The following is a 16,412-nucleotide window of genomic DNA, read 5'->3' as shown; positions in this document are numbered from 1 at the left end:
TTTCTATGTTATTGGATAAAGGTCAAATGGAATCACAATAAGGAGAAAATACACCCAATTAAACCCACCCACTGTTATTGCGTTTCCCTTGTGCTGAAAAGAAAGATTTATGATGCCATGGGGTAGTGTGTCATCCTAATTTAGCTGTTGATTAGGGGAATTTGGGTTGTAAATTTGGTTTTGTTTCCATCAGATAACTCCCAAGCTTTGATCAGGATCAGATCTATACATGGTTTTTATTGCATATTTAGATCGAATCCTCAAACCTTTAATTGTAAGTGTAGCTTTCAAGTTTTTGGCCTTTTTTCAGTGTTCAGCAGTAGTTGAATGTGGAGCTGTTGCTGTTTTTAAAAAAAGACTTTTAATAGCACCCTAAACTGTTCACCTAACCTTAACTTAATCCTGCATTGCTTCTTGGCAACATATCACAAACAACCATAGATCACTCCTTCAGCTTTACTTGATGTGCAAATATTAGTGGAATAGCACATGTGTTTTCTGCTGCGTTAGCAGAGACTTCACTGATCTGGTGAGATGCAGCAGAGCTCAGTGGTATTGTTTTAATCATCCGGGGACATTCTGCAGGGCAGACCCCATGCAGTGACTAATTTAACTGGGAGTGACTTTATCAGATCAAATGCCCTATTGTTAATGTAATGCTAGTGTGTCTATTCAGGGGATGCTGAAAGTTGTGCACAGGTTTGCCAAGTTTTGTGTTATTTTCAGGTTTTTTTCTGATGTTGCAAGATGGTCCTCCTCAAGCGGGTTGTACTTACAAGCAGTGATTATGGGGCTCAGGCACTGCATTGTGTCATTGAAACTGAGATCTCTCTTATTATGCCTTCTGACTGAAGTGGCCAATTTCAGTAAATATGGGTTTCCTTTTGAACCTTTCTCTGCCTTGAGTTTTTTTTTTTACTTTTCTAGTCTGTAAAAGTTCTTCGTAGTCGTATGTAATAAAATACGCTGTGAAAATGCAGCAGAACTGTAAACAAGCAAATGATTTTTAGACAACTCAGAAACAAAGCCAGCACCCCAATTACTTTTACTTGCTTTGTTTTAATGTTTTTTTAACTCTTTGGCCTAAATGAAAATGTTGAGGTTTAAGCATCTTGGCAAACAACATAGCACCATATGAATACAAATGGCTGTTAGAGCGGTCCCATTAATAATAGTTTGATTATTTAGATGTCATAAAAATAATAAAATAATTGTGATGAATGGCTTGTTTCTTTTAGTTTTTATGCGTGCACTATTGTATTATGTTCAAATGTAGCAGCACACAGATACTACAGAGAATGGCAGCTATATCATGCCCTCATCAAACAATGCTTGTGGGATGACGATAAAAAGTAGAGATGAACTGATTACACTTTTCTGGCCAATTTCCTATAAACATTTTTTTTTTATTGTTTTGACCTGCCAATATCTGATTCAGAACTATAACAGGATACAAAACGAGGTTTTACTATTATTGTAAAATAGTTAAAGAACAAAGAAAATGGCTGCAGAATTGACGTTTGCAAATGACTTTAGGATCTTAAGGAAATCAGCTTGCTTAGCATGGTTAGCATTATTAACATGGTATCCCCTGGGGTGTGTAGATCTGCACCTTTGCTCTGAGATTTCCAAAACGCTGCAAGCATTTTTAATCTAGCATGTTGCTTGACAGAGGTCGGAAGCTAAATCAGCTAAAACAGAACAGCTTTGCAATAATATGTTCAGCCTTACTGATTTCTGCTTAAAGTCTTGCTCTCTCTTGATCTCAGTCTCAGATAAAACTGCAGGCATGTCTTGACATGCAGTAAAAATGATGGCTTCCTCGTGAATATCTTCTAGCAACCTCTAACTTTTTAAAAAGCTTTGCTGACATTAAAAATAGTTAGCTTTGAGTATTCCTCCCTTAGTGAGAACATCCACACCAGAGTGTTGTAAGGCTTGGTATGGTGGAAAAGGTCAAATTTATCAGTTTCTCATTAGGGCTACGAAGCTAAAAATCATCCAATCTAACAGAAAACCCTCTGAAAATGATAGAAAACCTAAACTAAATGAAACATTTTCTTAACAGTCGCCTACCTAATTTTGTGCAAGAAAACGAAAAAGTCATAATCTGCAATTTTTGAAAGAAAGAAAAAGCTGTTATTTTAACAGTTGAACTGGGCTTTCAAAGCTCACTTACCTCTGCTGTTTCTGACCTTACAACCCAAGTGAACATCTGCTTCATCTACCTTCGTCATATGTGCTGTTGTGAAATACATCCGAAGATGTCTAATCAAGTTGCATCCTATTTGTTAATGTTAATTTAATGTGTCAATCCTGTTAACAAAACGAGTTGTGATTCCTAAATCATATAGGTGAAGGGACTGAATCTGTGGATGTGCTATATTTTCTTGACTAATCAGCTAGCTGCTGCTTCTGCCAGCCTTACAGAGCTTATTTGAATTTGCACTGCTATCTGCAATCCTTCTGCACTTCTCTCATCCCTTATAACCTCTCTTCTGCAGGCCCCAATTATTTTTATCAGTACCATATTACTCATCTGCTTATGCGATCCTGAATAAACAAAATCCACCCACTCACCATTCCTCCATTCCTTCGAAATGAGACACTTTGGTGCTTTCCAAGAGATGGCAGGTGTTTCTGTTTAGTTTTTTTATTTCCTATGCTGTCTGCCTAAACAAACACACACACCTACTTGACACACCTCAACTACTGCCCCCCTCAGAGCCTGTCATTAGGATGTTTTCAATGGGAGATAAACTTATCAGTGCACGTGGCCCTGCTTCAACTCAGCCTGCAGCAGTGCCCTTCCACCCTAATCTGTCCTCGTATTTCATCATCACTCCACCTCTTTACTTCCAGATAAATCTTTCCATCCGTTGCTTTTTATTTCACATCATTTCGTAGATCGTCACCTTCCAATTTGGCTTCCTCACTGATGTTTAAATCAACATTTCCATGCCTTAATGACCAACATGCAAAGAGCCTTCATTTTCTAAAGCAGCAGCGAAATTAAATGCTTTATACGCATTTTTTCCTAAATAAATTGGCACAACATAGCTTCTGTTTTTAAGGAAAAATGCCAGTTTGGAATTGGATATCGTTTGACCATTCATTCGGTCTGTACTGTGTTTCAGTTTAATTCATAGGAGAGTTTGTTTGGAAGCTGACTAAGAACCACATTTTAGGGGTCTTTGTCTATTTCTTCAGTTCACAAAGCGTGTTTAAAGTAAACTGTTTAGACCTTGTTCAAATGAATCTCACCAACAGAGTAGTTGCAAGAAAAGCTGGTTAAGTCTTATTAAACTGGCCACAGTTTAATAAGACTACAATTAGGCATGTGCTGGCTGCAGTCATCGAGGTATACCGACTCATATCAAAGCTTACAAAAGATTATGGTTTCAAAAGCTCTACAATTTGGGACCAGTTTTGTTTGATGGTACAGAGCATTAAAAAACCCACCCCTTGCTGTGCTCTGCTGGTCTGCTGGCTGAAAGAAGACTACTACACTTTTCTTTCGCTTACAAAAAGAAGGATTCTGCATTTCTCAGAACTGGGAAGTCAGAGTGACCTACGTGGTATTTTGTGCATATAAACAGCGTTGAAACATCTTGTCTTATAAACACTAAAAAGTAGTTCTTAAAGTAAGAAGGAGGAGCTGCCATCTTCAATGTGGAAGTCGGGTATTGTTGTGTTGCCCAAATTTCCTTCATGTAATTCCGATTTTCGGGGGCATGGCAACTTAAAAAAGGTTGTTAATGTTTATGGAACCCACTATGATTAGTCTTCTGGAATAATAATAATAATAATAATGAAAAGCGGGAGATCGACAGACGGATCGGTGCAGCTGCCACAGTAATGGGGGCGCTGTGCCGGTCCGTTGTGGTGAAGAGAGAGCTGAGCCGAAAAGCAAAGCTCTCAATTTACCGGTCGGTCTACGTTCCTACCCTCACCTATGGCCATGAACTTTGGGTCATGACCGAAAGAACGAGATCCCGGATACACGCGGCTGAAATGAGCTTCCTCCGTAGGGTGGCCGGACACTCCCTTAGAGATAGGGTGAGGAGCTCGGCCATCCAGGAGGGGCTCGGAGTAGAGCCGCTGCTCCTCCACATCGAGAGGAGCCAGTTGAGGTGGCTCGGGCATCTATACCGGATGCTTCCTGGACGCCTTCCTCCGGAGGTGTTCCAGGCACGTCCCACCGGGAGGAGGCCCAAGGGGACGGGGACTATGTCTCTCGGCTGGCCTGGGAACGCCTCGGGCTCCACCCAGAGGAGCTGGAGGAGGTGTCTGGAGAGAGGGACGTCTGGCCGTCTCTGCTGAGTCTGCTGCCCCCGTGACCCGGTCGGATAAGCGGTAGACGACGAGTACGAGTACAAGAATAATGAAAATTTGTTGTAAATGCGGTGAAACTGTAGTACGGTGGTGCTCAAGTCCAGTCCTAGAGAGGTTCTATCCTACAGCTTTACACATCTTTATTTTGCAGTCTGCACAGTGGCGCAGTTGGTAGCACTGTTGCCTTGCAGCAAGAAGGTCCTGGGTTCAATTCCCATCCAGGGGTCTTTCTGCATGGAGTTTGCATGTTCTCCCTGTGCATGCGTGGGTTCTCACCGGGTACTCCAGCTTCCTCCCACTGTCCAAAGACATGCCAGTTAGGTTAACTGGTCACTCTAAATTGCCCTTAGGTGTATGAATGAGTGTGTGCAATGGTTGTATATGTGTTGCCCTGCAATGGATTGGCGACCTGTCCAGGGTGTAACCCGCCTCTCGCCCATAGACTGCTGGAGATAGGCACCAGCTTCCCCGCGACCCACTATGGAATAAGCAGTAGAAAATGACTGACTGACTGACAATTAGTGTTAATAGGTGTGGAAGTTTCAGTAAATTTGTTGAGTGATGATACATCAATAATTTAGTCAACATAATTGAAATTATGGCTAATTTTGAGCTTGCACACTAGTCATTGTTTTTATAGAAGCTGTCGAATGTACAGTTTTAGTAGTAAGGTAAAAGTGCTGGAAGGCAAAAAAACGCAGCTGTAACTGGATGGTTGGTTAAAGGTTGGAAACTGAACCAGAAGCTCCACAGGCTGACCAAACAAATTAGGCCGGCAACTAACAATTATTTTTCTAATTGATAAATCTGTCGACTATATTTTTGATTAATTGATAAATAAATAATTGGATAGAAAAAAGGTGCTGAATATAAGATTTTTACAGGTTTGCACCAGGTAAAGCTAAAGCTATGCCACTTGAGAAGTTCTGTATAGAGCATATTTACAGAAAAAAAAGGCTTTTCATCTTAAATACAAAATATATATATATTTTTGTATAGTTTTGGTATAGTGTTGGTGCGCATTGTTTTGTTTTGTTTTTTGCTTTCAAACGGTCTTCTGTGATGGTACCCGGAGCTCTCTCACCAGAGAAGAACTCATGAACATCAGCTACTACACCAGAGGAGTTATTTCCAACTTTTCTGCCTACTGCTCTGGAATTTTTGGACATTCTGGTCAAAGGTGCGCTCACCTTTGTTCACGCGGTGAAACGCCGGAAGAGAGGGAAACGGGCTGGGGTGCTGGTACGACTTCGCCAGCGTGGACTACGAACACCGTTACCTGGAATATTTCTCTCTAACGTGCGCTCACTTCCCAACAAAATTGAGGAACTACAACTGCTGTTGGGGAAAAACAGGGACTTTTATTCATCGGCAGTTTTGTGCTTCACGGAGACGTGGCTGTGTGGATTAATACCGGACTCTGCGCTGCAGCTGGCAGGATTCCAGCTCTACAGAGCGGACAGAGACACGGAACTCTCCGGCAAAGCAAAAGGTGGAGGAATCTGTTTTTACCTCAACAGTGGTTGGTGCAACGACGTGACAGTGATTCAGCAGCACTGTTCTCCAGACCTGGAATCCTTCATCATAAACTGTAAGCCTTTCTATTCCCCCCGTGAGTTCGCTTCGTTCATCCTGGTCGGTGTTTACATCCCGCCGCAAGCTAACGTGCAGGTCGCACAGCGCATGCTCGCCGACCAGATACTGAGTGTGGAGCGGACCAACCCGGACTCCTTAGTAATCGTCGCTGGTGACTTTAACAACGGTAATCTCACCCACGAACTCCCCAAATATAGACAGTTTATAAAATGTCCGACCAGAGAGGACAACATTCTGGATCACTGTTACACCACCATCAGAGACGCTTATCACGCCGTCCCACGTGCTGCACTGGGCCAATCCGACCACATCACGGTCCACCTGATTTCTGCATACAGGCAGAAACTAAAGTTCTGCAAACCTGTTGTGAGGACGACAAGGAAGTGGAGCAGTGAGGCTGTGGAGAATCTCCAGGCATGTTTAGGCTGTACAGACTGGGATGTGTTCAGGACTACTACCAACTCTCTTTCCATCCAGGAGAGGGACGTCAACAAACTCTTCAGGAGACAGAACCCCCGGAAAGCTGCTGGTCCGGATTCTGTCTCACCAGCCAGCCTGAAGCACTGCGCTGATCAGCTGTCTCCAGTCTTCACAGACATTTTTAACACCTCGCTGGAGACATGTCATGTGCCAGCCTGCTTCAAGTCCTCCACCATCGTCCCTGTTCCCAAGAAGCCAAGGACCACAGGGCTTAATGACTTCAGACCCGTCGCCCTGACCTCTGTGGTGATGAAGTCCTTTGAGCGCCTTGTGCTCTCACACCTAAAAGACATCACCGACCCCCTCCTGGACCCCCTGCAGTTTGCCTACAGAGCCAACAGGTCTGTAGATGATGCAGTCAACCTAGCCCTTCACTTCATCCTCCGGCACCTGGACTCCACAGGAACCTATGCCAGCTCTGCCTTCAACACCATCGTCCCAGCTCTGCTCCAGGAGAAGCTCTCCCAGCTGAGTGTGCCTGACTCCACCTGTAGGTGGATAACTGACTTCCTGTCTGACAGGAAGCAGCGCGTGAGGCTGGGGAAGCACGTCTCTGACTCCCTGACCATCAGCACCGGTTCCCCCCAAGGCTGTGTTCTCTCTCCTCTGCTCTTCTCCCTGTACACCAACAGCTGCACCTCCAGTCACCAGTCTGTCAAGCTTCTGAAGTTTGCGGACGACACCACCCTGATCGGACTCATCTCTGATGGTGACGAGTCCGCGTACAGATGGGAGGTGGACCATCTGTTGGACTGGTGCAGCCAGAACAACCTTGAGCTCAACGCTCTAAAGACAGTGGAGATGGTTGTGGACTTCAGGCAGAACCCAGCCCCACCTGCCCCCATCACCCTCTGTGACTCCACAATTGACACTGTGGAATCTTTCCGCTTCCTGGGAACCATCATCTCCCAGGATCTCAAGTGGGAGCCAAACATCAGCTCCCTCATCAAGAAAGCCCAGCAGAGGATGTTCTTCCTGCGGCAGCTGAATAAATTCAACCTGCCAAAGACTATGATGGTGCACTTCTACACAGCCATCATTGAGTCCATCCTCACCTCCTCCATCACCATCTGGTACGCCGCTGCTACAGCCAAGGATAAGGGCAGGCTGCAGCGTGTCATTCGGTCTGCTGAGAAGGTGATTGGCTGCAGTCTACTGTCGCTCCAGGAACTGTACACCTCCAGGACCCTGAAGCGGGCAGGGAAGATTCTGGCTGATCCCTCCCACCCTGGTCACAGACTCTTTGAGACTCTCCCCTCTGGCAGGAGGCTGCGGTCCATCCGGACCAAAACCTCACGCCACAAGAACAGTTTTTTCCCTTCTGCCACCAGCCTTGTTAACAAAGCCCGGAAACCACACTGACACTCTCCTTTTCCCCCACACCCCCTTTTTTGCTGACAGGACACCTGTAACCTATGCGTTACATTAACGCTCAGCTTGGACTCCTGCTTTACTTGCACTGCCATACTTGCACAATGATCATCTGCACTGTTGTATTGCTCTTGCATCTTATACTGCTCTATATTTACTCTCACTCACTTAAAACTGTGCACATATATTTATATTATATTGTAGATATGTTTATACTGTTTAATTTGTATTGTATTGCACTGACTACGCCAAAACAAATTCCTTGTATGTCCAAAAACGTACTTGGCAATAAAGCTTTTCTGATTCTGATTCTGATTTTGATTCTGATTAATAATATTAATCTAATTAATTGTTTCAGCCCTAAAACAAATCAAATACACAGCTGTCGCCTTTAGATACAGAGAGGGCCCCTTGTTGCTTACTGGTATGATTCTAGGGCCCTTTTCATCTCTTTAATACCTTACTCACATGCATGGTTCATGATGTCCTATTGCAATATAAAATTAAAGGTCAGACTGTTTTTTATTTAAATGAGAAATGACTGAAAAAGGCTCCTATTAAAAGTGCACTATGGTAGAAAATCTCTGTGATCCATTTGTTTTGATACTTAATAATCTTCCAAAATGTGAAATGAATTGCATGTGTGCCTGTCGATGGATGTTGCCAGAAACTAACCAAAGTCAAATTCTTCCTCAGTTTTCTTTTCCTGTTTTTCTTTCTTTCTGACTTCTCATCTTTCCCCGCTCAGTGCCTTTTTCTTTTGCTGCTGCAGCATTTAGGGCACCTGCTGGCACATATTGGCAGCTATTTAGCTGGAGAGGAACTGGTGGCACACCACCCTCCATCCATTATTATTAGTTCTTCAGAAAGATTTAGACAGAAGGAAAGTGGAATGTGCGGCAAGCTGCGGGGAAACGAACCGAGGGCCAGAAACTGGAGCCAGGGAATCTGGTTCCAAAAACAAAGTGGTGTTATGCTTTTTTTTCTTTGCTCAGCTTTTCTTTTCTCCCTCTCGCTCTGCTTTTCTACTGTTATTTGTATAAATCAGCATCACAGAACATAAATTCAAAGTCATAAAAGTAAAACTCTTCCTCTTCATCTGATCAATGTTTGGAATTATATTAAAACAGATTTATTTATTTCTGCATCACTACATAGTTACCTCTCTCTCTTGAAAATGAGAAAATACATATTCAGTTTTATGTTCTTTATAACATGCTGAATGTTTCACTTGGTTGCTTTTTCCCGACCCATGGTCTATAAATGTTTCCTGAGGCAGAAGAGGTGACCTGGCGTTACTAAAAGGTCAGCTCTGCTGGGGAGGACCAAAAAATGAGCCAATGAGAAGAAAAAGTTGTTGGGATAATAAATTGAAAGGTTCAGAGAAAATACAAAAGCTTCTTATTACCAGTACCAATGCTTTGATATATTGACTATGGCTTACTCTTCTTTAGACAAAAAATAGGGAAAAGTTGAAAAAATTATAATGTAAAACAAAAAATAATTATTATCATCAGGAAATATGGTATATTTAAGAATCAGCAAGAAAAGGGTCATTTTGAACCAGAAATGGTGACCTCTTCGAGCAGTATGGTGTGAGTTTAATGTGAGACTTGATGGTAAATTGAAAGTTTAATCCCAGATGTGAGAAGTCCCTAAAAGATACAGAGTTTAACCAATGAATGGACAGAAAAAGACTATATGGTGCATACAAACCATTTGTGTTGGCAGAAGCATGAATGAAGTGTGAGCTTTGAATTCATTATTATTTTTTTACCGTGCCTGAACAGTTAGACCCAGTCAGCTGCAGCGTCTTGACAACGTATTTTCTCCCTTACTTCTGTCTTTGGGTTTTGTCACACTTGTTTTAGATTATCAAACTAATTTTAATAGCAGAAAATGATTACCTGAGTAAATGCAAAAATGCATTTTTCAAATGATGATTAAATCTATTAAGGAGAGAAGCTAAATTTGGCTTTTTTTTGGGTGTCATTGCCATCAAGCATTTGCAGTGAGTGGGCAGTCAGTGCAGTGTAGGTCAGTCTCTTATAGCACTTCAGAGGAATTTTGGCCCACTCATAATACTGGGAGATTTTAACAGAGCAAACCTCTCCAATGAACTCCCCAAATACAGACAGTATATTAAGTGTCCCACCAGAGACAAAAACACACTGGACCATTGTTACACAGCTTTAAAGGACTCATATCATGCTGTTACCAGGGCTGCTCTGGGTTTTTCGGATCATTCTCTTATCCACCTCATCTTAACCTACAGACAGAGAGTAAGAGCTTCCAAACCCACGGTTCACGCTGTTAAGAAGTGGACTGAGGAATCAAAGCAGATGCTACAGGCCTGCTTTGTAGACTGGACTGTTTTCGAAACCTCAGCCACTGACTTAAACCAACTAACTGATGTGGTGACATCATACATCAGTTTCTGTGAGGACATGTGTGTGCAGACCAGGACCTTCTGCACTTTTGGGAATAACAAGCCATGGTTTACTCCACACCTCAGGAATCTGCGCAGGGAAAAGGAAGAAGCTCACAGCAGTGGAGATTGGGCGTGGTACAAGCAGGCCAGGAACAAACTAACAAAGGAGATCAAAGCAGCCAAGAGAAGCTGCAGTGAGAAGCTGAAGAACAGCCTTTCTACTGGTGATGCTTCGGCTGTATGGACCGGTCTGAGAAACCTGACTGCCTACAGGAGTCCTCACCTGGCAAACAGTCTGAATGGCTTCTACTGCAGACATGACAGGAAGCCGTTCACCCCTCAAATCATCTCCTCCACATCCCATTCAGGAACAACTTCTTCCCACAAAGCTACCAACCCCCTACCTTCCAATAAAGATCTCCGAGGATCTCCAAGGAAGATGTAAATAGGCTCTTTCAGCGCATGAAAACAAAGAAAGCTGGAGGACCTGATAACGTCTCCCCATCATGCCTGAAAGCCTGTGCAAATCAACTCACTCCGATCTTCACCCAGATCTTCAACAAGTCATTGGAGATGTGTGAGGTCTCCTTCTGCCTCAAATGATCCACCATCATCCCAGTGCCCAAGAAACCCACCATCCTAGGATTAAATGACTACAGGCCTGTAGCCCTGATGTCTGTGGTCAAGAAATCCTTTGAGCGGCTGGTGTTGAAGCACCTGAAAGACATCACAGGCCCCCTGCTGGACCCCCTGCAGTTTGCTTACCGAGCAAACAGGTTGGCAGATGATGCTGTTAACTTAGGTATACACTTCATCCTGCAACACCTCGACCACCCAGGCACGTACGCCAGGATCCTGTTTGTAGACTTCAGCTCGGCCTTCAACACCATCATACCAGACATCCTTCACCAGAAGCTCATCCAGCTCAACGTCCCAGCCTCCACCTGTCAGTGGATCAACAGCTTCCTGACGGACCGACAGCAGCAGGTGAGACTGGGGAGCAGCAGATCTATAAGTACTGGTGCCCCCCAGGGGTGTGTTCTATCCCCACTCTTCTTCTCCCTGTACACAAATGACTGCACCTCAGCGGACTCGTCCGTGAAACTCCTAAAGTTTGCAGACGACACCACTGTCATTGGACTGATCCAGGACGGTGATGAGTCTGCATACAGACAGGAGGTGGACCGGCTGGTACACTGGTGTTGTCAGAACTACCTGGAACTCAACCCACTCAAGACTGTGGAAATGGTGGTGGACATTCGGAGAACACCACCCCCATACACCCCCCTCACCATTCTCAACAACACCGTAGCAGCTGTGGACCACTTCAGATTCCTAGGAACCACCATCTCTGAGGACCTGAGATGGGCCTCATACATAGACACTGTTCGAAAGAAGGCCCAGCAGAGACTGTACTTCCTGAGGCAACTCAAGAAGTTCAACTTTCCACAAGAGCTGCTGGTCATCTTCTGCGCTGCCATCATTCAATCTGTCCTGTCTTCATCCATCTCAGTGTGGTTTGGCTCATCCACAAAACAGGACAGGTCCAGACTGCAACAAATAATCAGGACTGCAGAGAGAATAATCAGGGCTGACCTTCCCTCCATCCAGGACTTATACAGGTCTAGTGTCAGAGAAAAGCTGCTAAAATCTCTGCCGACCCCCCTCACCCTGCACATAAACTGTTCAGAGCTTTACCTTCAGGCCGCCGCTAAAGAGCAATGTTTACTAAAACCAGCCGCCACAGAGACAGTTTCTTCCCCCAGGCTGTTTCTCTGATGAACATTCAATAGAGTACAGAACAACAGCATAAAGATGTTGCAAATGCACCTTTTTATTTATATATGTGTATATTTGTATATTGTATATATGTATATTCTGTGATGCAAAAACAAAAACCAGAGAGCAAAGTGTACCGGAGTCAAATTCCTTGTTTGCATGTATGAACTTGGCAATAAAGCTGATTCTGATTCTGATACTCTTCTTTGCAGAATCGTTTTAATTCAGCCACAATGGAAGGTTTCTGAACATCCCAATCAGATATTAGTCCAGACTTTAACTACGCCAAACAGATGGTTTTCTATTTGAGGTATTCATTGGTGGACTTGTTGGTGTACATTGCGTCATTGTCCTAATGCAAAAGCTAAATGGACTTCAGCATAAAGCCGTACTTTCTCCTTCAGGATTTTCTGCTCAAAAGCGGAATTCATGGTTCCATCAATTATGGCAAGATTTCCTTTTGAGTTCTCCTGGATAGTGGTTTACATCAATTAGTGGAGATGTGTTGCTTTTCGAGGACTTTTAGCCGACTTCATGTTGTTAAAAAGGTACTATATACAGTACAGACCAAAAGTTTGGACACAACATCTCATTCAAAGAGTTGTCCTTATTTTCATGACTATGAATATTGTAGATTCACACTGAAGGCATCAAAACTATGAATTAACACGTGGAATTATATACTGAACAAAAAAGTGTGAAACAACTGAAAATATGTCTTATATTCTAGGTTCTTCAAAGTAGCCACCTTTTGCTTTGATTACTGCTCCTCACACTCTGGGCATTCTGTTGATGAGCTTCAAGAGGTCGTCACCTGAAATGGTTTTCCAACAGTCTTGAAGGAGTTCCCAGAGATGATTAGCACTTGTCGGCCCTTTTGCCTTCACTCTGCGGTCCAGCTCACCCCAAACCATCTCGATTGGGTTCAGGTCTGGTGACTGTGGAGGCCAGGTCATCTGGCGTAGCACCCCATCACTCTCCTTCTTGGTCAAATAGCCCTTACACAGCCTGGAGGTGTGTTTGGGGTCATTGTCGTGTTGAAAAATAAATGATGGTCCAACTAAATGCAAACCGGATGGAATAGCATGCCACTGCAAGATGCTGTGGTAGCCATGCTGGTTCAGTATGCCTTCAATTTTGAATGAATCCCCAACAGTATCACCAGCAAAGCACTCCCACACCATCACACCTCCTCCTCCATGCTTCACGGTGGGAACCAGGCATGTAGAGTCCATCCGTTAACCTCTTCTGCGCCGCACAAAGACACGGTGGTTGGAACCAAAGATCTCAAACTTGGACTCATCAGACCAAAGCACAGATTTCCACTGGTCTAATGTCCATTCCTTGTGTTCTTTAGCCCAAACAAGTCTCTTCTGCTTGTTGCCTGTCCTCAGCAGTGGTTTCCTAGCAGCTATTTTACCATGAAGGCCTGATTCACACAGTCTCCTCTTAACAGTTGTTCTAGAGATGTGTCTGCTGCTAGAACTCTGTGTGGCATTGACCTGTTCTCTAATCTGAGCTGCTGTTAACCTGCGATTTCTGAGGCTGGTGACTCGGATGAACTTATCGTCCGCAGCAGAGGTGATTCTTGGTCTTCCTTTCCTGGGGAGGTCCTCATGTGAGCCATTTTCTTTGTAGCGCTTGATGGTTTTTGTGACTGCACTTGGGGACACTTTCAAAGTTTTCCCAATTGTTCAGACTGACTGACCTTCATTTATTAAATGGCCACTCGTTTTTCTTTACTTGCTGCTTTTTTTCTTGCCATTATACAAATTCTAACAGTCTATTCAGTAGGACTATCAGCTGTGTACTGTATCCACCTCCTGCACAACACAACTAATGGTACCAAACCCATTTATAAGGCTTGAAATCCCACTTATTAAACCTGATAGGTCACACCTGTGAAGTGAAAACCATTTCAGGTGACTACCTCTTGAAGCTCATCAACAGAATGCCAAGAGTGTGTGGAGCAGTAATTAAAGCAAAAGGTGGCTGCTTTGAAGAACCTAGAATATAAGCCATATTTTCAGTTGTTTCACACGTTTTTGTTCAGTATATAATTCCACATGTGTTAATTCGTAGTTTTGATGCCTTCAGTGTGAAGCTACAATATTCATAGTCATGAAAATAAAGAAAACTCTTTGAATGAGAAGGTGTGTCCAAACTTTGGATCTGTACTGTATGTGATTTCTTGTTTCTACAGGTTATGAAATAATCAGGCCTGGGATTGGCTAGTGAAACCTGATCCAAAGAAATGCTAAAATCCATAATCTATGATTTTACTTAATGGTGTCTGATGGTTTCTGTCGAAAGCAATCCCAGTCCACAGAGGCTCCCACCCGAGATCCTAGAAAACAAGGACAACCATTGCTAAAAGTCTAGTTTAAAAAAGTCCCAGGTCACTTCCTATACACTGCCTATACATTAGAAGGGTTATAATGTGTACATTTTAAAAGCATCATGGAAGCAAAGATTTAATTTATAATATCATGAGTGGGTTCATTGTATACCCTGTTAATTCAGGAAAATACGTCCTCTCTGTGAGAAAACTAAATTATTTCTGCCAGGTGCTGCTGTTATGAGTTTGTGGCGCTGGTGTGGAACATCACATAACAGCTTATAGCTTTGAGAAAATCTATATTAATGTATTTTTTAATCTGGACCTGTGTGTGTGTGTGTGTGTGTGTGTGTGTGTGTGTGTGTGTGTGTGTGTGTACATACGTTCTGCATTCAACCCCCACCAGTTCCCTTCACCTATAAAACGCATGGGTGATCATTCTGTTTATTAAGAGTTTGCAAACAATGCCCAACCCGTTTCTTATAGCAGTCACAATAGTTACATTCACATACTACCTTAATCTGAGTGTTTTTAATTATATTATTTTACTTCCACTTTGCCTCCAGCTCAGGGATTGATCCAAGACCTTCAGTTTACAGTTCTCGCCCATAAAGCAGTGTGGGTTATTTTTGCTTTGGAACATCGCACGCTGTTGGAGAGAGGTTAAAAATTTTGCAGAACATTTGTGCTTCTTTTAAGATTTCTTAGTTGACAGCATGTTTCATTAGTGATTCGCACTCTTGGAATATGAAAACTAGATACTTTCAAATTTAGGTTGTTTCAGCACAGGGAGGTTATAGAAAATGTAATTTTTTTGCTGTTTAGGTGCAGATTGTTAGTTTACGACAGCACTTTGCAAAAGTTTTGATACCCCTTGGACTTTTTCACATTTTGTCACATTATGACCACAAACCTTAATGTGTTTCGTGGCATTTTATACCTTTATAATTTTACTTTAACATACAGTGGTGCATAATTGTGAAGTGGAAGAAAATGATCTATAACTGCGTTCACCCTTAAATAACATCTTGTGCAATCAATTGCCTTAAGAGGTTTTCCACAAGCCATGCAGGGGACACCGCAAATATGCAAAAGGAAGTGCTCTGTTCAGATATGACCAAAACTGAAACTTTTTACTGAATGCAAAACACTGTGTTGCGAAAAACTAAGACTACACATTACCTTGTATACATATTTACCACAGTGAAATACAGTGGTGGCAGCATAATGCTGTTGGGTTCTTTTTCTTCAGTGGGGAACGTTGATGTGAAGAAGGATAGAGTTAAATACAGGCCAATCCTGGAAGCAAACTTGGTAGGGGCTCCAAAGGACTTGAAACTGGAGCAGAGGTTCACCTTCTAGCAGGACAACATTAAAGATACAGCTAGTAATACAATGGAATGGTTTGAATCAATATCTATCTATCTATCTATCTATCTATCTATCTATCTATCTATCTATCTATCTATCTATCTATCTATCTATCTATCTATCTATCTATCTATCTATCTATCTATCTATCTATCTATCTATCTATCTATCTATCTATCTATCTATCTATCTATCTATCTAAATAAAAACTTAACAGCACATTTTAAAAATACAAATAAATGCAAAGCTTATATCATTTCCTCCTCCACTTTATCATGATGCACTATTTTGGGTGAGTCTGTTAAACTTTGAGGATGTAATTAGACGAAAGATGGAAAAAATCCCAAGAGGTATAAATATTTTTGCAATGAGTTGTTAGCCATTCCTGCTTCCTTGTGTTTTAACGTGATCTTGGCTTCATTTGTGTCATAGTTGTAAGGAAACCTGGTCAAATAAATGGATTTAGATTCTGTTTTGTAGTTTTCTGAAACAGGCCTAAATAGCTTCTGTTTCTGTAATTGTCCCATTTTTTGTTGTCCTGTTTCAGTTACACCAGTGGCAAAAGTTAACGGAAGTAGGAAGTAGTGTGCCAACAAAGAGATGGCAAGCGCACTAAGTGACAGGTTGTTTGCATGCAGAGTCACTTTGATTGATTGTTGAGGCAAGTTAAGGCCTCTCTGAAGCTTTTGGAGTGGGCTGTCTGCCCTGGTC

General features: G+C 42.7%; 1 protein-coding gene across 1 annotated transcript in view; it reads left to right on the top strand.

Moving 5' to 3' along the window:
* The window catches only part of LOC124864224 (mitochondrial import inner membrane translocase subunit TIM16-like), a 107,626-nt gene that overhangs the window by 22,552 nt on the left and 68,662 nt on the right, over window positions 1-16,412 (top strand). The window lies entirely within an intron of this gene.

Source organism: Girardinichthys multiradiatus, chromosome Y (genome assembly GCF_021462225.1).
Source record: "Girardinichthys multiradiatus isolate DD_20200921_A chromosome Y, DD_fGirMul_XY1, whole genome shotgun sequence".
NCBI lineage: Eukaryota > Metazoa > Chordata > Actinopteri > Cyprinodontiformes > Goodeidae > Girardinichthys > Girardinichthys multiradiatus.
The sequence above is the reverse complement of the archived record's forward strand: the minus strand, read 5'-3'. Positions and strand labels throughout refer to the sequence as shown.